General features: G+C 44.2%; 1 long non-coding RNA gene across 1 annotated transcript; it reads left to right on the top strand.

Annotated features, from left to right (window-relative positions):
- Positions 1-223: 223 nt before the first annotated feature.
- LOC135968452 (uncharacterized) lies at positions 224-12,975 on the top strand. The gene is made up of 2 exons (XR_010583256.1): positions 224-772; positions 12,651-12,975. It is a non-coding gene; the product is annotated as an uncharacterized lncRNA (long non-coding RNA).
- The last annotated feature ends 6,595 nt before the right edge of the window (positions 12,976-19,570 follow it).

Raw genomic sequence — 19,570 nt, 5'->3', positions numbered from 1 at the left:
CTGGTTTTTGTACCCAGGAGCCATTGTAATCTACCTCTGGGCCTGTCATTTAAATGATGTGACTATCCTTTTCTCCCTGAGCCCTATATTCACAGGGAAAATAGTGACACATCTGTGGGGTTCTTACCTAAATGATGTGACTCTCTTGCCTGGGCTCACCTCTCAAGGGAAATGTGACGTATTACTGGATCAGCCACCTAGGTGATGTGGCTCTGACAAAGGAGAAATTGTGATGTACCACTGTTTCCAGCACCTCAGAGATTTGACTCTCGTATTTTCATGAGCCCTGCATTTACTGTGTATTGTGACATATGGCTTGGTCCAACACCTAGGTGATTTGACTCTCTACTTCTTCCTGAGCCATGCCAAAGAAGAGAATTGTGACATATCACTGGATCCAGCACCTAGATGATGTAAATCTTTTGTTTTGCTGAGCCATGCATATCTTTGGTGTTGTGACATGTCACTGGACCCAACACCTATAGGATTGGATCAGAGGTTACTGAATAAGCCCTGCCCATAGGCGGCCTTGTGACATATGTTTGCATGTATCACCAAAGTGATGTGACTCTTTTTCTGCCTGCAGCCTGCACATAGAGAAGATTGTGACATATCGCTGCACCCAGTAACCAGGTGATGTGTCTTTTCTGGCAGGTCTTTTCCCACAGTGAGCATTGTGAAATATCACTGGGCTCAGCCACCAGGTTATGTGACTCTTCTGCCTGTGCCCTGCTTCCAGGAAATACTATGACATCCCTCATACAGCACCCAGGTGATGTGACTCTTCTGCTCGTTTTCTATTTATAGATGGGATTGTGACAAATATCCTGGCCCAACTCATAGGTGCTATGATGATTCCCATACCTGGAATCAGCCAATAGGGGAGATAGTGTCTTTTGTATTGTAGCCTAGGGAAACAAGTAAGATCCTGGGCCCCCTCTTTGTATGAATGTCGTAAAGAATTACCGCCGGGCGCGGTGGCTCAAGCCTGTAATCCCAGCACTTTGGGAGGCCGAGACGGGTGGATCACGAGGTCAGGAGATCGAGACCAACCTGGTGAACATGGTGAAACCCCATCTCTACTAAAAAATACAAAAAACTAGCAGGGCGAGGTGGCGGTGCCTGTAGTCCCAGCTACTCGGGAGGCTGAGGCAGGAGAATGGCGTGAACCCGGGAGGTGGAGCTTGCAGTGAGCTGAGATCCGGCCACTGCAACTCCAGCCCAGGAGACAGAGCGAGACTCCGTCTCAAAAAAAAAAAAAAAAAAAAAGAATTACCAATCTCACCGGGCGCGATGGCTCATGCCTGTATTCCCAGCACTTGGGAGGCCAAGGTGGTTGGATCAAGAGGTTAGGAGTTGGAGACCAGTCTGGCCAACATAGTGAAACTCAGTCTCCATCGAAAATACAAAAATTAGCTGGGTGTGGTGGCATGTACCTGTAGTCCCAGCTACTCAAGTGGCTGAGGTGGGAGGATCACTTGAACCCAGGAGGCAGAGGTTGCAGTGAGCCAAGGCCATGCCATTGCCCTCCAGCCTGGGTGACAGCGTGAGATGAGGCTCCTTCTCAAAAAAAAAAAAAAAGTCTTACCAATCTTTGGTGTGTTTCGTAAACCTTTTGGGTGGCACAAAGAGTGTCTTCACAGGGTTTAGCACACAGGTGAGATTGTTTCTAAGATGCAGAAACTGCCAACTCTTAGGATTGTCACCCCCACACATGGCAAAAGACAACTAGTGAGCTCCTGAATCTCACAGGTGGACACAGTTCAAAGTTGGAATTGTTACTGTCATATATTAACATTTGGCCACAATTAAGGTGGTGACTCATTAATAAATGCAGTGCATAGGCAGGTGAAGACTCTCCAATCTAGACCCTGCCGACTAGAGAGTGAGGACTCTCTAATCTGACCCTGCCAACTATGCTCACACCTGAACTTAGGGTCACAGATACAATCACAGGTGTACATACAAGCAGAAAGGCCTCAGAGCAGACTGTGACTTTTATGCACACTCTATAAAGCCCTTAGGCGGTGCAGAAAGTGTTCCAACAGAGCCTAGCACACGGGTGACATTGTGAGACTCCTATGCACACCCAGTCAACAGTAAAGACTGTCATTCTGTCTCATGAAAACAGCCAATGATTGAGCTTCTGAATCTCAGACTTGGAGGTAGTCAAAATTAGAAAATTGACTATCATACCTGGATCCCATTCGCAGGTGGGTTGGTGACTCTCAGATTCAACACAACTCTGAGGCTATGACTTCACTAAGGAGATACAGTCCACACGAGGAATTAAGGGTCTAATGGACAGATTATTCGACCATCTAGATTGTGACTCCTTTACTTAGTCCCAACGTACATGAGCTATTGAATCTTACACTTAGAACCTAGACATATATGGGATTGTTAATCTCATACCTGGACATTCCTGCAGGTGTGATTGTGACATAGATTCTGCCCATCACCTCAGTGATTTAACTCTACTCCCTGGGCCCAGCCCACAGCTGAAATTATAAAATTTCACTGAAACCAGCAATTAGGTGATGTAGCTTCATGCTCCTGCCTTAGCATTGCAAAAATGTAGCATGTGACCTATTGCTTGGCCTTGCACCCAGGTAACGTGAGTCTCTTCTGTCTTCATGTTGCCCACAGGGGGCATTGTCACATATCACTTGGCACCACATTCAGGTTATGTGACTCCCCTGCCTGTGCCCTGCCCATATGGGCCATTTTGCCATGTTGCTGAGTCCAATACCCAGGTGATGTAACTCTCTTGCCTGGCCCTGCCTACAAGGTTTTTATGACATATCTATGCACCAATCAACTTTGTGTTTTGATAATCATCTTCTACCAATTTCTGCTCAAAAGAAGAATTTTGACAAATAATTGGGACCAGCACCCAGCTGACGTTACTCTACTCTTCTTTCAAGGTTTGGTTTGAAACCAAGGGGATTTTGTGGCATGTCCCTGAGCTAACAGACAGGTGATATTCTTCTGTCTTGACTCTTCCAAAATAAAGCATTTTTACATAGTGCTGTGCCCAGGACCACAGTGACTGAGTCTCCTGCCCAGACCCTACCCACAGACAGATTGTAACGTATCTCTAGACCCATCAACTGTTTGATGTGAGTCTCTTCTTTTACCTGGTCTTTTCCCACAAAAGATATTATGCTATATCTCTGGGCCCAGCACCTAGGTGATGTGACTTCTTCTGCCTCGGTCATGCCCATAGAAGGGAGAGTAACTTACTACCGGGCCTACCACAGACATGCTGAGATTCATCTGCCTGTTACTTGCCTATAGGATGCATATGGCATATTTCTGGGCCTATCACCTACATGATGGGACTCTCCTCTTCTTTCTGGGACCAGTACACAGTGGGAATTGTGATGCATTGTTTAGTTCATCAGCTACATGATGTGACTATCTTCTCATGAGAGTCCTGCCCACTCAGGTAATTGTAACATATAATCTAGCCTAGTTTCTAGGATACTTGACTCTTCTCTTATTCCTGAACGTTACACAGAATCGGCAACATCTCTGGGCTTCTCACGTAGGTGAGGTTACACTCCTCCCTGATCTCTCCCTTCAGGGAATATTTTGACATACAGCTACACCCAACACCTGGGTAATAAGATTGTTCTATCTTTTGGGTTCTGTCCAAGAAGAAACTGGGATGTATTGCTAGGCTCAGTACCTAAGTTGTGTGACTCTTCTCTCCTGCCTGGGCCCTGCATACATTGTGTATTTTGATATATTGTGGGCTCCAACACCTAGGAAATTGGTGATTTCTACCTGTGGCCTGCCCACAGGAGGCCTTGTGATGTATCTCTGTATTCATGACCTAAGATATATGACCCTCGTTTTTACCCTCCACTTTGCCCACAGGGAAAATTGTGACGTATCACTGGGCCCAGCAAGAAGGTGATGAGTTTCTTTTGCCTGCACCTTGCCCACAGAAAACAGTGGAATATATCCCTTGGCCTAGCACTAAGGTGATGTTTCTTTTATCACTGGTTCCTGGCCTCAAAAATGATTGTGACATAACCCTTTCCCAGCACTCAGGTGATGTGACCATCCTGCTCACTGTCTACTGACAAATGGGATTGCATCACACATCTTGGCCTGGCTTACAGGTGCAATAGTGACTCTCATACCAGTCACCAGGAGAGATACTGTCTCTTATAACTAAGCTTAGAGAAATGGGTAAGATCCTGGGTCTCCTCTTTGTAGGAAGGTCATAGAGAATTTCCACTCCCTCACATGCTGTATAAAGCCCTCATGTGATACAGAGAGTGTCATCACAGGGCCCAGCACACAGGTGAGATTGTTTATCTTGTGTGCACACCCCACCAATTATAAGGATTATTGCATTCACACAATGACACAGTGTACTGATGAGGTCTTGAACTTCATACATGGATGCAGTTTACAGTTGGAATTGTGACTGTCATATGTACACATCCGACCACAGTTGAGATGGTGACTCATTTCTAAAACCATTTCATAGGCAGTTGAGGAATCTCCTCTCTGGACAAAGTCAATTTTTTTTTTTTTTTTTTTTTTTTTTGAGGCGGAGTCTCACGCTGTTGCCCAGGCTGGAGTGCAGTGGCGCGATCTCGGCTCATTGCAAGCTCTGCCTCCTGGGTTCACGCCATTCTCCTGCCTCAGCCTCCTGAGTAGCTGGGACTACAGGCGCCCGCCACCGCGCCCGGCTAATTTTTTGTATTTTTAGTAGAGACGGGGTTTCACTGTGGTCTCGATCTCCTGACCTTGTGATCCGCCTGCCTCGGCCTCCCAAAGTGCTGGGATTACAGGCTTGAGCCACCGCGCCCGGCAACAAAGTCAATTGAAGAGATGTTGACTCTCATACGTGGGCTTTAGGGCCGTGGGTACAATCACGGGTTCATACCAGCATGGAGGTCTCAGAGCAAATTCTGACTCTCATGCATAGCATATAAAGCCCTTGAATGGCAGAGAGACTGTCCTCACAGGGCCCAGCACACAGGTAATATTGTGACATTCTTATGCACAGGTGGCCAATAGTAAAGATTGTCATCCTTCCACATGAACACAGCTCAATGTTGAGGCTCTGAATCTCCCACCCAGAGGCAATGGGAGGTTGAAGAATTAACTCTTATATGTGGATCTGATCCATAGGTGGGTTGGTTACTCTCAGACCAAGATTCCCCAGAGCTGTGAGGCTGTGGCTTCAATAATGGGACACAGTCTTCAGGAGGGATTGCGTCTTTTGTGCACAAATCCAGTCCATTGTTGAAATTGTGACTCAGGTACTTAAACCAAATGTAAAAAAGGTGTTGACTCTCATACCTGAAACTGGGACATGTGTGGGATTGTTAATTTCATTTCAGGACCTTCCTGCTGGTGTGATTCTGATGTATGCTTCTGCCCAGAATCTAAGTGATTTGACTTCCCAGCCTTGGTCCAGCCCCCAGTAGGGATTATGACATATCACTTGGCCAAGCACTTAGTGGATGTGACCTATTCTCCTGCCTTGGCTCTGTCCATAGAGGGCATTGTGATGCACTGTCAGGCCCTGCACCCAGGTTATGTGATTTCTGCCTGTGCCCTGACCACATTGGCTATTTTGACATATTGCACTGTCCAACACTCAAGAGATGTTATACTTCTGCCTGTGCCTTTCTTACAGGGGACATTATGAAATATCTCTGTGCCCATCACCCATGTATGTTGACTCTCTTCTGCACGGATTCTGCTCACAGGGGGATTGGGACATATTTGGGCCCAGCACTCAGCACTCAGCACTCAGCTGATGTGATGCTTCGCTCTCTCTCTCTTTTTTTTTTTTCTGAGATTGAGTCTCACTCCATCACCCAGGCTGGAGTGCAGTGGCACAATCTTGGCTCACTGCAATCTCTGCTCCTGGGTTCAAGTAATTCTTCTGCCTCAGCCTCCTGAGGGGCTGGGACTACAGGTGCCTGCCACCACACTTGATATATTTTGTATTTTTAGTAGAGACGGGGCTTCACCTTGTTGGTCAGGCTGATCTTGAACTCATGATCTCAGGCAATCCACCCTCCTCAGCCTCCCAAAGTGCTGCAATTACAGGTGTGAGCCACCGTGCCCAGCCAGCGGTTCTCTTTTTCCTATGTTCTGCTCACACAAAAGATAGTGGCCCAGGACAAAGGTGATGTGAGTCTCCTGCCTGCACCCTGTTCACAGGGAGCATTGTGAAATATCTCTGTGCCCATCAACTATTTGATGTGAGTCTCCTCTGTTACCTGGGCTTTACCTATGGAACACATTGTGACATATCACTGGGTCCAGCACCCAGGTGGTTGGATTTGCCTCTTCTGATGGAGCCATGCCAACAGATAAATAGTAACTTATCACAGGGTCCAGCACACAGGTGCTGTGGCTCTTCTGCCTGGTCCCTGCCCACAGGTGTCATTGATACATATCTTTGGTCCCAACATGTAGATGATATGACTCTTTACTTTATTCTGGGACCTGTACACAGTGGGGATTGTGACATATCGCTAGGCCCAGCATTTATGTGATGTGACTCTCCCCTTATGCATAGGCCCTGCCCACTGGAATGATTGTTACATATACCTGGGTATAGCCCCTAGGTTATGTGACTCTCCTCTTTTCCATGATCCCTACTCATAGCATGCATTGTGACATATGTCAGTTTTCTCACCTAGCTTATGTGACTTTCTTGTCTTTGCCCTTCCATCAGGGGACATTGTGACATATTGCTAGTTCCATTATCTGGGTGATTCGACTCTCCTCACTTGCCTGTGCACCACCCAAAGGGGACATTGTGACAAACCCCTGAACCAATTTTCTACATAATGTGCCTCTTGTCTGTTGCAGGAGACGTGCCTAAAAAAGGGATTGTGGCATATCTCTGAGCCCAGCACTCAAATGTTGTCACTCTCCTGCCTGGACTGTGCCTAGAGAAAATGTAATATGTCACTCGGCCCTGCATGCAAGTGATCTGATTCTCCAGCCTGGGCCTTGCCCATTGGGGAGATTGAGACATATTCCAGGTGAAGAATTCAGGTGATGTTACTCTCATTTCTCATTTCTCAGCCTTTCCCACAGGTAAGATTGTGAAATATAATGTGGTCCAGCACAAAGATGAGATTTTTATTCTTGTATGCAATCCCAGACAGCAGTTACTATTGTCACTATAACACATGGACAAAGACCACTGTTGAGGTCCTGAGTCTCATGAGTGAATGCAGTCAACAGCTGCCGGGCGTGATGGCGGGTTCCTCTAATCGCAGCTACTCAGAAGGGTGAGGCGGAGAATTGCTTAAACCCAGCAGGTGGAGGTTTGACCATATGTGGAGTATCAAGGAACATAATGAAGCTGGTTGTCCAAAGTTCAGTGGACAAAGTGATGATAGAAAATGATGAACTCAGGGATTCTTTTTTTTTTTTTTTTTGAGACGGAGTCTCGCTCTGTCACCCAGGCTGGAGTGCAGTGGCCGGATCTCAGCTCACTGCAAGCTCCGCCTCCCGGATTCACGCCATTCTCCTGCCTCCGCCTCCCGAGTAGCTGGGACTACAGGCGTCCACCACCTCAGCCGGCTAGTTTTTTGTATTTTTTAGTAGAGACGGGGTTTCACCATGTTAACCAGGATGGTCTCGATCTCCTGACCTCATGATCCGCCCGTCTCGGCCTCCCAAAGTGCTGGGATTACAGGCTTGAGCCACCGCGCCCGGCCTGTTTTTTTTTTTTTTGAGACGGAGTCTCGCTCTGTCGCCCAGGCTGGAGTGCAGTGGCCGGATCTCAGCTCACTGCAAGCTCTGCCTCCTGGGTTCACGCCATTCTCCTGCCTCAGCCTCCCGAGTAGCTGGGACTACAGGCGCCCGCCACCTCGCCCGGCTAGTTTTTTGTATTTTTTTTAGTAGAGACGGGGTTTCACCGTGTTAGCCAGGATGGTCTCGATCTCCTGACCTCGTGATCCACCCGTCTCGGCCTCCCAAAGTGCTGGGATTACAGGCTTGAGCCACCGCACCCGGCCATCTTTACCATCTTAAAGATAAGGGAGTGGCAGGACAATAGGATCATTGTAGGGAGGAAATCGGCAGTAAGACATATGAACAAAAACCTCTGTGACATGAATAAGTTTAAAGGAAAATGCTGTGCCTTGAGATGCATATGCAAACATCTCCATAAACCTTTTAGCAGCATTGTTTCAGTCTATCACATGCGGAGAAACCTTGGACAATACCTAGCTTTCCTAGGCAGAGGTCCCTGCGACCTTTGGCAGTGTACGTGTCCCTGGGTAGTTGAAATTAAGAGAATGGTGATGACTTTTAACCAGCAAGCTGCCTTCAGGCACTTGTTTAACAAAGACACATCCTGCACAGCCCAAAATCCATTAAAGCTTGAGTCACCGCAGCACATGTCTCTTGCAAGGACAAGGTTGGGGGTTAGGGTCACAGATTAACAGCATCTCAAATACAGAACAAAATGGAGTCTTTTATGTCTACTTCTTTCTATATAGACACAGTAACAGGCTGATCTTTCTTTCTTTTCCCCACAAATTAACACATCTCGTGGTACCTGGTATGCAGACATTGACTTAGCAAATGTTTTTTCTCCATTCCTGTCCATATAGCCCACCAAAAGCAATTTGCCTGCAGCTGGCAAGGCCAGCAATACACCTTTACTGTCCTACCTGAGTGATATATTAACCCTTTGGCTTTGTGTCATAATCTTATTCAAAGACACCTCTATGGCTTTTTGCTTTTGCAAATATCACAGTGGTCCATTACATCAATGACATTATGTTGATTGAATACAATGAGCAAGAAATAGCAAACACACCAGACTAATTCATGAGACATTTGCATGCTAGAGGATGGAAAATAAGTCTGACTAAAATTTAGAGACCTTCTAGCTCAGTAAAATTTCTAAGGGTCCAGTAGTCCAGGGCCTGTCAAGACATTCCTTCTAAGGTAAAAGGTAAGTTGTTGCATTTGGCTTGTCCTACAACCAAGAAAGAGGCACAATGTCTAGTGGGTCTATTTGGGTTTTGGAGGCAATGTATTCCTCATTTGGGTGTGCTATTCTGGCCCATTTATTGAGTGACCAAAAAAGCTGCCAGTTCTGAGTGGGGTCCAGAAAAGGAGAAGGCTCTGCAACAGGTCCAGGCTACTGTGCAAGCTGCTCTGCAACTTGGGCCATATTACCCAGCAGATCCAATGGATCTTGAGGTGTCAGTGAAAAATAAGGATGCTATTTGCAGCCTTTGGCAGGTCACCCTAGGTGAATCACAGCAGAGGTCTCTAGAATTTTCTTTCTTTCTTTCTTTCTTTCTTTCTTTCTTTCTTTCTTTCTTTCTTTCTTTCTTTCTTTCTTTCTTTATATTTCTTTCTTTCTTTTGAGATGGAGTCTTGCTCTTGTCATCCAGGCTGTGGTGCAATGGCATTATCTTGTCTCACTGAAATCTCCACCTCCCAGGTTCAAGCAATTCTACTGCCTCAGCCTCCTAAGTAGCTGGGATTATAGGCACCCACCACCATGCCTGGCTAATTTTTGTATTTTTAGTAGAGATGTGGTTTCACCATGTTGGTCAGGCTGGTCTCAAACTCCTGACCTCAGATGATCTGCCTGCCTCGACCTCCCAGAGTGCTGGGGTTACAGGCATAAGTCACTGCACCTGGTCAGCCTCTAGAATTTTGGAGCCCTGCCATTTTCTGCAGATAACTACTCTCCTTCTGAGAAACAGCTCTTGGCCTCTTACTGGGATTTGGTAAAAAATGAACATTTGACTATGGGTTAACAAGTCACCATGAGACCTGAACTGCCTATCATGAACTGGGTGCATTTTGACCCATCTACCCATAAAGTGGGTCATGCACAACAGCATTCCATCATCAAATGGAAGTGGTATATACGTGATCGGGCTCAAACAGGTTCTGAAGGCACAAGTAAGTTACATGAGGAAGTGGCTCGAATGTCCATGGTCTCCAGTTCTGCCACCCGGCCTTCTTTCCTCCAGTCTGCACTGATGACCTAATGGGGAGCTCACTATGATCATTTGACAGAGGAAGAAAAGACTACGGCCTCATTTACAGATGATTCTGCATAATATGCAGGCACGACCTGAAAGTGCACACAGCTGCGGCACTACAGTTCCTTTCTAGGACATCCCTGAAAGACGGTGGTGAAGGGAAGTCTTCCCAGTGGGCAGAAATTTGAGCAGTGCACCTGATTGTACACTTTGCATGGAAGGAGAAATGGCCAGATGTGTGATTACATACTGATTCATGGGCTTTAACCATGGTTTGGCTGGATTGCCAGGGACTTGGAGAAAGCATGATTGAAAAATTGGTGAAAAAGAAATTTGGAATGGATAGGATGACTGTTTTGTTGACATCACTCAGCGTCTTTCCCCAGCCACCCCTGTCATTGCCCAATAGGCCCATGAACATTGTGGTCATGGTGGTAGAGATGGAGGTCACAAAGTGACAAAGGGCTGAATGAAATGGTGGTATGGGTCTGACAGTTTGTGTCTGTTGAGACCAGAGGTAAATGTTACAGCAGCAGGGAGACTGCAGTGCCACAGACAGGGAACAGGTGTAGCAAGTGAAGACTGCTAAGAAGAAAGATGAATAAACTTCTTTAACTAAAAAATAAACATCAAATTTCAGACAAGACACATCATAAGAACATGTTTGAAAGACACCCAGAATCTCTAGCAAAGACAATTGCTTTCAGACTATGCCAGGACAAAGCTATGTGATAAAGACTGTGACAGGTAGCTTTTTAAAAAATGTCCAAATATCAATTAAAACAGGGCAGTACGTTCCCATCAAAAATATTATTAAATTTTCAGGAAAAAAAAAAACTTTAAAAAAAGAAAATAAATAGGGCCGGGTGAGGTGGCTCACAACTATAATCCCAGCAGTTTGGAAGGCAGTGATGGGTGGATTGCTTGAGCCTAAGGGATCAGCGTGGGCAACATGGCAAAACTCACCCTCTACTAAAAATTTGTAACAATGCTGCAATTATTATGAGAATGCAAATAACTCTTCATATGACTATATATGTTAAAGTTTATATATGTGCTGCATTGTTTTTTATTAGTCTACATTTTTACTTTTATAGTCACACCAAATTGTTTTAATTTTGTAGATTTGATATGAGTTTTAAAATCAGGAACTGTAGGCCGGGTGCGGTGGCTCATGCCTGTAATCCCAGCACTTTGGGAAGCCGAGGCAGGCAGATCACGAAGTCAGGAGATTGAGACCATCCTGGCTAACACAGTGAAACCCCATCTCTACTAAACAAAATACAAAAAATTAGCTGGGCGTGGTGGCGGGTGCCTGTAGTCCCAGCTACTCAGGAGGCTAAGGCCGGAGAATGGTGTGAACCCAGGAAGAGGAACTTGCAGTGAGCCGAGAACACACCACTGCACTCCAGCCTGGGCGACAGAGCGAGACTTTGCCTAAAAATAATAATAATAATAATAATAATAATAATAATAATCAGGAACTGTAATGCCTTTAACATTATTTCTTTTTTTGAAGATTGTTGGGTATTTTATTTTCTCATTAGATTCCATATACTTTTGGAGTTGCTGTTTCTATTTCTTCAAAATGTAGTGTGAACTTTTAAAGAACATTCCATTAAATCTGTAGGTTACATTGAACAGTATGGAGATCTTCAAAACATTTATCTCAACCTTTGAACAGGAGCATGCTCATAAGTGTGTTAATTTCTATATATTTATAATTTTCCTCAATTTTTTTCTATTATTGTTTCATACTCTCATTTCATTTTGGTCATAGAAAGTAATCCATATAAATTTAATTTTAAAAATTATGTTAAGAGTTGTATTTTGGCCTAACATGTGGTCTATCAAGGGGAATGTTTTATGAGCTGTTAGGAAGGCTGTGTATCCTGATGTTGAGGAGTGTTCTCTATACCTCTGTTAGGAATGATTGTTTTAACTTGTCTTCAAGTTCTCTGTTCTGTTACTATTATTCTGCCTTGTTTAATTTTTATTATACAAATTGGGGTATTGAAATATGCTACTGTAGGTTGGGTGTGGTGGCTCATGCCTGTAATCCCAGCACTTTGGGAGGACAAGGCAGGCAGATCACAGGGTCAAGAGTTTGAAACCATACTGGCCAATATGGTGAAACCCTGTCTCTACTAAAAATACGAAAATTAGCTGGGGGTGGTGGTGCACGCCTGTAGTCCCAGCTACTCCGGAGGCTGAGGCAGGAGAATCGCTTGAACCTGGGAGGTGGAAGTTGCAGTGAGCTGAGATTGCACCACTGCACTCCAGCCTGGTGACAAAGCAAGACTCCATCTAAAAAAAAGAAAAAAAGAAAAAAAAAAGAAAAGAAATATGCTACTGTAATTATATTGTTCTCTATATGTTTCTTCAATTCAGTATTGAGTAGATGACTCTATCATAGAAAGGCAAGTTGGATCTTAGTTTTTAAAATTATCTAATTCCTTTATTAAAAGTATGTCTCTTAATTGAAAACCTCCTTTTATATACATGTTTAAATAATTTTCTTATACAGAATAATGTTATTTTATTGTTTTATTTGATTGTTGTATCTTTGTCTCTAACTTTCTCTCTTTGTGTCTTCCTTTGTGTCATTTTGACTTTTGTACTGATATGTGTCAGGCCTCTGAGCCCAAGCCAAGCCATCGCATCCCCTGTGACTTGCACGTATACACCCAGATGGCCTGAAGTAACTGAAGAATCACAAAAGTGAAAATGCCCTGCCTGGCCTTAACTGATGACATTCCACCACAAAAGAAGTGAAAATGGCCGGTCCTTGCCTTAAGCGATGGTATCTTCTGAAATTCCTTTTCCTGGCTCATCCTGGCTCAAAAAGCTCCCCCACTGAGCACCTTATGACTCCCACTCCTGCCTGCCAGAGAACAACCCCCCTTTGACTGGAATTTTCCTTTACCTACCCAAATCCTATAAAATGGCCCCACACTTACCTCCCTTCGCTGACTCTCTTTTCGGACTCAGCCCGCCTGCACCCAGGTGATTGAAAAGCTTTATTGCTCACACAAAGCCTGTTTAGTGGTCTCTTCACACGGACACGCATGACTATATGCTTTTAATTTTTTCTTACTTTGTTTATTTTTTTTTTTGTGGTACCTTGTGGTACTTTGGAAATTACATAAAACCTCTAAAAGATATAACAATATATTTTAATCTGATAGAAGATGAACTTAAGTTGCATACAAAGATTTTACTCTCAAAATTTTAATAATTTTCTACATTTTTAAAAATTATAGACAATACTTAAAAATGTTTTCTGCACTGTTGCGGGAAGTCAGGGACCCAGAACGGAGGGACCAGCTGAAGCGGCGGCAGAAGAACATAAATTGTGAAGATTTCATGGACATTTATTAGTTCCCCAAATTAATACTTTTATAATTTCTTATACCTGTCTTTACTGTAATCTCTCAACATAAACTGTGAAAATTTCATGGACACTTATCACTTCCCCAGTGAATACCCCTGTGTTTTCCTATGCCTGTCTTTAATCTCTTAATCCCGTCATCTTCTTTGCAAACTGAGGAGGATGAATGTCGCCTCAGGACCCTGTGATTGTGTCAACTGCACAAATTGTTTGTACAGCATGTGTGTTTGAACAATGTGAAATCTGGGCATCTTAAAAAAGAACGGGATAACAGCAATGTTCAGGGAACAAGAGAGGTAACTTTGAAATGGCCGCAGGTGAGCCTGATGGAACAGAGCTATATTCCTCCTCTTTAATAAGCAAATAGGAGAAATATCTCTGAATTCTTTTTCTCAGTAAGGAACATCCCTGAGAAAGAGAATGCGCCCTGAAAGTAGGCCTATAGATGGCCCCTTTTAAGGCGTCCCTGGTTGAAGCCAATGGGATGAAATAAGCCCTGGTCTCCTATAGTGCTCCCAGGCTTACTAGGATGGGAAAATTCCCACCTAATAAATTGTGGTCAGGCAGGTTACCTGCTCTCAAACACTATTTCCTGATAAGATGTTATCAATGACAATGCGTGCCCGAAACTTCATTAGCAATTTTAATTTCCCCTCATCCGGTGGTCCTGTGATCTCGCCCTGCCTCCATTTGTTTTGTGATATTGTATTACCTTGTGAAGTATGACCCACACCCTAATCTTGCACTCCCTCCCCTATTGAAAATCGCTAATAAAAACTTGCTGGTTTTACTGCTCGGGGAACATCACGGATCCTGCCGACATGTGATGTCTCCCCCGGATACCCAGCTTTAAATTTCTCTCTTGTGCTCTTTCCCTTTATTTCTCAACCCAGCGGAGACACTTGGGAAATAGAAAAGAACTCATGTCAAACATTGGGAGCAGGTTCTCCAGATACTGCACCATTATGATTATGCTAAGAAATTTCATTTTTTTGGTATGTGCATATCTATAGAAGAAAATAATCTTTTTCTTTTTTTTTTTTTCTTTTGGCCGGCCGCAGTGGCTCATGGCTGTAATCCCAGCACTCTCAGAGGCTGAGGTGGGCAGATCAGGAGGTTAGGAGTTCAAGACCAGCCTGGCCAACATGTTGAAATGCCATCTCTACTAAAAATACAAAAAATTAGCCCGTAGTGGCGGGCACCTGTAATTTCAGCTACTTGGGAGGCTGAGGCAGGAGAATCACTTGAAACCAGAAGGCAGAGGTTGCAGTGAGTTGAGATCAGGTCACTGCACTCCGGCCTGGGCAACAAGAGTAAAACTCCATCTCAAAAAATATATACATGTATATATATATATTTTTTATATGATTATGTGTCATTTTCTTGAGTCATTTTATTTTCAGTAAAAGAAGCTACCTTCAGTATTCTTTTTTTTCTTTTTTATTATTATTTTTTTAATTTTTTTATTTTTTGAGATGGAGTCTCGCTCTGTCGCCCAGGCTGGAGTGCAGTGGCCAGATCTCAGCTCACTGCAAGCTCCGCCTCCCGGGTTTAAGTCATTCTCCTGCCTCAGCCTCCGGAGTAGCTGGGACTACAGGCGCCCGCCACCTGGCCCAGCTAGTTTTTTGTACTTTTTAGTAGAGACGGGGTTTCACCATGTTAGCCAGGATGGTCTCGATCTCCTGACCTCATGATCTGCCCGTCTCGGCCTCCCAAAGTGCTGAGATTACAGGCTTGAGCCACCGCGCCCGGCCTTTCTTTTTTATTATTACACTTTAAGTTCTGAGATACATGTGCAGAATGTGCAGGTTTGTTACAGAGGTATACATGTGGCATGATGGTTTGCTGAACCCATCAACCCATCATCTACATTAAGTATTTCTCCTAATATTATTCATCTCCTAGCACCCCACAACCTGACATGTCCCAGTGTGTGTTATTCCCCTCCTTGTGTCCACTCATTCTCCATGTTCAACTCCCACTTATGAGTGAGAACATACAGTGTTTGGTTTTCTGTTCTTGTGTTAGTTTGCTGAGAATGTTGGTTTCCAGCTTCATCCATGTCCCTGCAAAAGACATGAACTCATCCTTGTTTATGGCTGCATAGTATTCCATAGTGTATATGTGCCACATTTTCTTTTTCCTTTTTTTTTTTGAGACGGAGCCTTGCTCTGTCGCCCAGGCTGGAGTGCAGTGGCACGATCTTGGCTCACTGCAAGCTCCGCCTCCCGGGTTTACGCCATTCTCCTGCCTCAGCCTCCCGAGTAGCTGGGACTACAGGTGCCCACTACCGCACCTGGCTAATTTTTTTGTATTTTTTTAGTAGAGATGGGGTTTCACAGTGTTAGCCAGGATGGTCTCGATCTCCTGACCTCGTGATTCACCCACCTCGGCCTCCCAAAGTGCTGGGATTACAGGCTTGAGCCACTGCACCCGGCCCCACATTTTCTTTATCCAGTTTATTGTTGATGGGCACTTGGGTTGGTTCCAAGTCTTTGCTATTGTGAATAGTGCTGCAATAAACATACATGTGCATGTGTCTTTATAGTAGAATGATTTATAATATTTTGGGTATATACCCAGTAATGGGATTGCTGGGGCAAGTGGTATTTCTGATTCTAGATCCTTGAGGAATTGTCACACTGTTTTCGACAATGGCTGAACTAATTTACACTCCCACTAACAGTGTGAAAGTGTTCCTATTTCTCCACATCCTCTCCAGCATCTGCTGTTTTCTGACTTTTTAATGATTGCATTCTAACTGTTGTGAGATGGTATCTCATTGTGGTTTTGATTTGCATTTCTCTAATGACCAGTGATAGTGAACTTTTTTTCATATGTTTGTTGGCTGCATAAATGTCTTCTTTTGAGAAGTGTCTGTTTATATCCTTTGCCCACTTTTTGATGGCGTTGCTTGTTTTTCTCTTGTAAATTTGTTTAAGTTCTTTGTAGATCCTGGATATTAGCCCTCTCTCAGGTGGATAGATTGCAAATATTTTCTCCCATTCCATAGGTTGTCTGTTCATTCCGATAATAGTTTCTTTTGCTTTGAAGAAGCCCTTTAGATTAATTAGGTCCCATTTGTCAATTTTGGCTTTTGCTGCCATTGCTTTTGGTGTTTTAGTAATGAAGTCTTTGCCCATGTCTATGTCCCGAACGCCTTTGCCTAGGTTTTCTTCTACAGTTTTTATGGCTTGGGGTGTTACATTTAAGTCTTTAATCCATCTTGAGTAAATTTTTGTATAAGGTGTAAGGAAGGGATCCAGTTTCAGTTTTCAGCATATGGCTAGCCAGTTTTCCCAACATTAAATAGGGAATCCTTTCCCCATTGCTTGTTTTCATCAGGTTTGTCAAAGATCAGATGGTTTGCCGGGTGCAGTGGCTCACACCTGTAATTCCAGCACTTTGGGAGGCCGAGGCAGGCGGATCACGAGGTCAGGAGATCGAGACCATCCTGGCTAACATGGTGAAACCCCGTCTCTACTAAAAATACAAAAAACTAGCCGGGCGAGGTGGCGGGCGCCTGTAGTCCCAGCTACTCTGGAGGCTGAGGCAGGAGAATGGCGTGAACCCAGGAGGCAGAGCTTGCAGTGAGCTGAGATCCGGCCACTGCACTCCAGCCTGGGCGACAGAGCCAGACTCCATCTCAAAAAAAAAAAAAAAAAAAAAGATCAGATGGTTGTAGATGTGTGGTGTTATTTCTGAGGCCTCCGTTCTGTTCCATTGGTCTATATATCTGTTTAGATACCAATACCATGCTGTTTTGGTTACTGTAGCCTTGTACAATAGTTTGAAGTCAAGTAGCGTAATGTCTCCAGCTTTATTCTTTTTGCTTAGGAATGTCTTGGCAATGCAGGTTCTTTTTTGGCTCCATATGAAATTTAAAGTCATTTTTTTTCTAATTCTGTGAAGAAACTCAGTGGTAGCTTGATGGGGATAGCATTGAATCTATACAATCCTTTGGGCAGTATGATCATTTTCATGATATTGATTCTTCCTATCCAAGTGCATGGAATGTTTTTCCATTTGTTTGTGTCCTCTCCTATTTCCTTGAGCAGTGATTTGCCGTTCTCCTTGAAGAGGTCCTTCGCATTCCTTGTACATTGTATTCCTAGGTATTTTATTCTCTTTCTAGCAATTGTGAATGGGAGCTCACTCATGATTTGGCTCTCTGTTTGTCTGTTATTGGTGTATAGGAATGCTTGTGATTTTTGCACATTGAATTTGTATCATGAGACTTTGCTGAAATTGCTTATCAGCTTAAGGAGATTTGGAGCTGAGATGATGGGGTTTTCTCAACATAGAATCATGTCATCTGCAAATGGAGACAATTTGACTTCCTCTTTTCCTATTTGAATACCCATTAGTTCTTTATCTTGTCTGATTGCCCTGGCCAGAACTTCCAATACTATGTTGAATAGGAGTGGTGAGAGAGGGCATCCTTGTCTTGTGCCAGTTTTCAAAGTGAATGCTTCCAGGTTTTGCCCATTCAGTATGATATTAACTGTGGTTTGTCATAAGTAGCTTTTATTATTTTGAGATACGTTCCATCAATACTTAGTTTATTGAGAGTTTTTAGCATGAATGGGGTGTTGAATTTTGTCAAACGCCTTTTCTGTATCTATTGAGATAATCACGTGGTTTTTGCCATTGGTTCTGTTTATGTGATGGATTACATTTATTGATTTGTGTATGTTGAACCAGCCTTGCATCCCAGGGGATTAAGCTGACTTGATCGTAGTGGATAAGCTTTTTGATGTGCTGCTGGATTTGGTTCGCCAGTATTTTATTGAGGATTTTTGCATCCATGTTCATCAGGGATATTGGCCTGAAGTTTTCTTTTTTGTTGTGTCTCTGCCAGGTTTCAGTATCAGGATGATGTTGGCCTCATAAAATGAGTTAAGGAGGAGTCCCTCTTTTTCTATTCTTAGGAATAGTTTCAGAAGAATTGGCACCAGCTCCTCTTTGTAACTGTGTTAGAATTTGGCTGTGAATCTGTGTGGTGCTGGCTGTTTTTTGGTTGGTAGGCTATTAATTACTGCCTCAATTTCAAAACTTGTTATTGGTCTATTCAGGGATTTGACTTTTTCCTGGTTTAGTCTTGGGAGGGTGTATGTGTCCAGGAATTTATCCATTTCTTCTAGATTTAGTTTATTTACATAGAGGTGTTTATAGTATTATCTGATGGTGGTTTGTATGTCTGTGGGATCAGTGCTGATATCATTTTTTATTTTATTTTATTTCATTTATTTATTTATTTTTTTGAGACGGATTCTCGCGCTGTTGCCCAGGCTGGAGTGCAGTGGCCGGATCTCAGCTCACTGCAAGCTCTGCCTCCCGGGTTTACGCCTTTCTCCTGCCTCAGCCTCCCAAGTAACTGGGATTACAGGTGCCCGCCAACTCACCCGGCTAGTTTTTTGTATTTTTTTAGTAGAGACGGGGTTTCACCGTGTTCGCCAGGATGGTCTCGATCTCCTGACCTCGTGATCCACCCGCCTCGGCCTCCCAAAGTGCTGGGATTACAGGCTTGAGCCACCGCGCCCGGCCTAATATCATTTTTTATTGCATCTATTTGATTCTTCTCTCTTTTCTTCTTTATTTTTTTTTTTTTATTTTTTATTTTTTTTGAGACGGAGTCTCGCTCTGTCGCCCAGGCTGGAGTGCAGTGGCCGGATCTCAGCTCACTGCAAGCTCCGCCTCCCGGGTTTACGCCATTCTCCTGCCTCAGCCTCCCGAGTAGCTGGGACTACAGGCGCCCGCCACCTCGCCCGGCTAAGTTTTTGTATTTTATTAGTAGAGACGGGGTTTCACTGGGTTAGCCAGGATGGTCTCGATCTCCTGACCCCGTGATCCGCCCGTCTCGGCCTCCCAAAGTGCTGGGATTACAGGCTTGAGCCACCGCGCCCGGCTCTTTTCTTCTTTATTAGTTTGGCTAGTGGTCCATCTATTTTGTTGATCTTTCAAAAAAAGTAGCTCCTGGATTCACTGATTTTTTTTTTTTTTTTTTTTTTTTTTTTGAGGCAGAGTCTCTCTCTGTCCCCAGGCTGGAGTACAGTGGTGTGATCTCGGCTCACTGCAAGCTCCACCTCCCGGGTTCACATCATTCTCCTGCCTCAGCCTCCTGAGTAGCTGGGACTACAGGCACCCACCACCACGCCCAGCT

Source organism: Macaca fascicularis, chromosome 19, assembly GCF_037993035.2.
Source record: "Macaca fascicularis isolate 582-1 chromosome 19, T2T-MFA8v1.1".
NCBI classification, from domain to species: domain Eukaryota; kingdom Metazoa; phylum Chordata; class Mammalia; order Primates; family Cercopithecidae; genus Macaca; species Macaca fascicularis.
The sequence above is the reverse complement of the archived record's forward strand: the minus strand, read 5'-3'. Positions and strand labels throughout refer to the sequence as shown.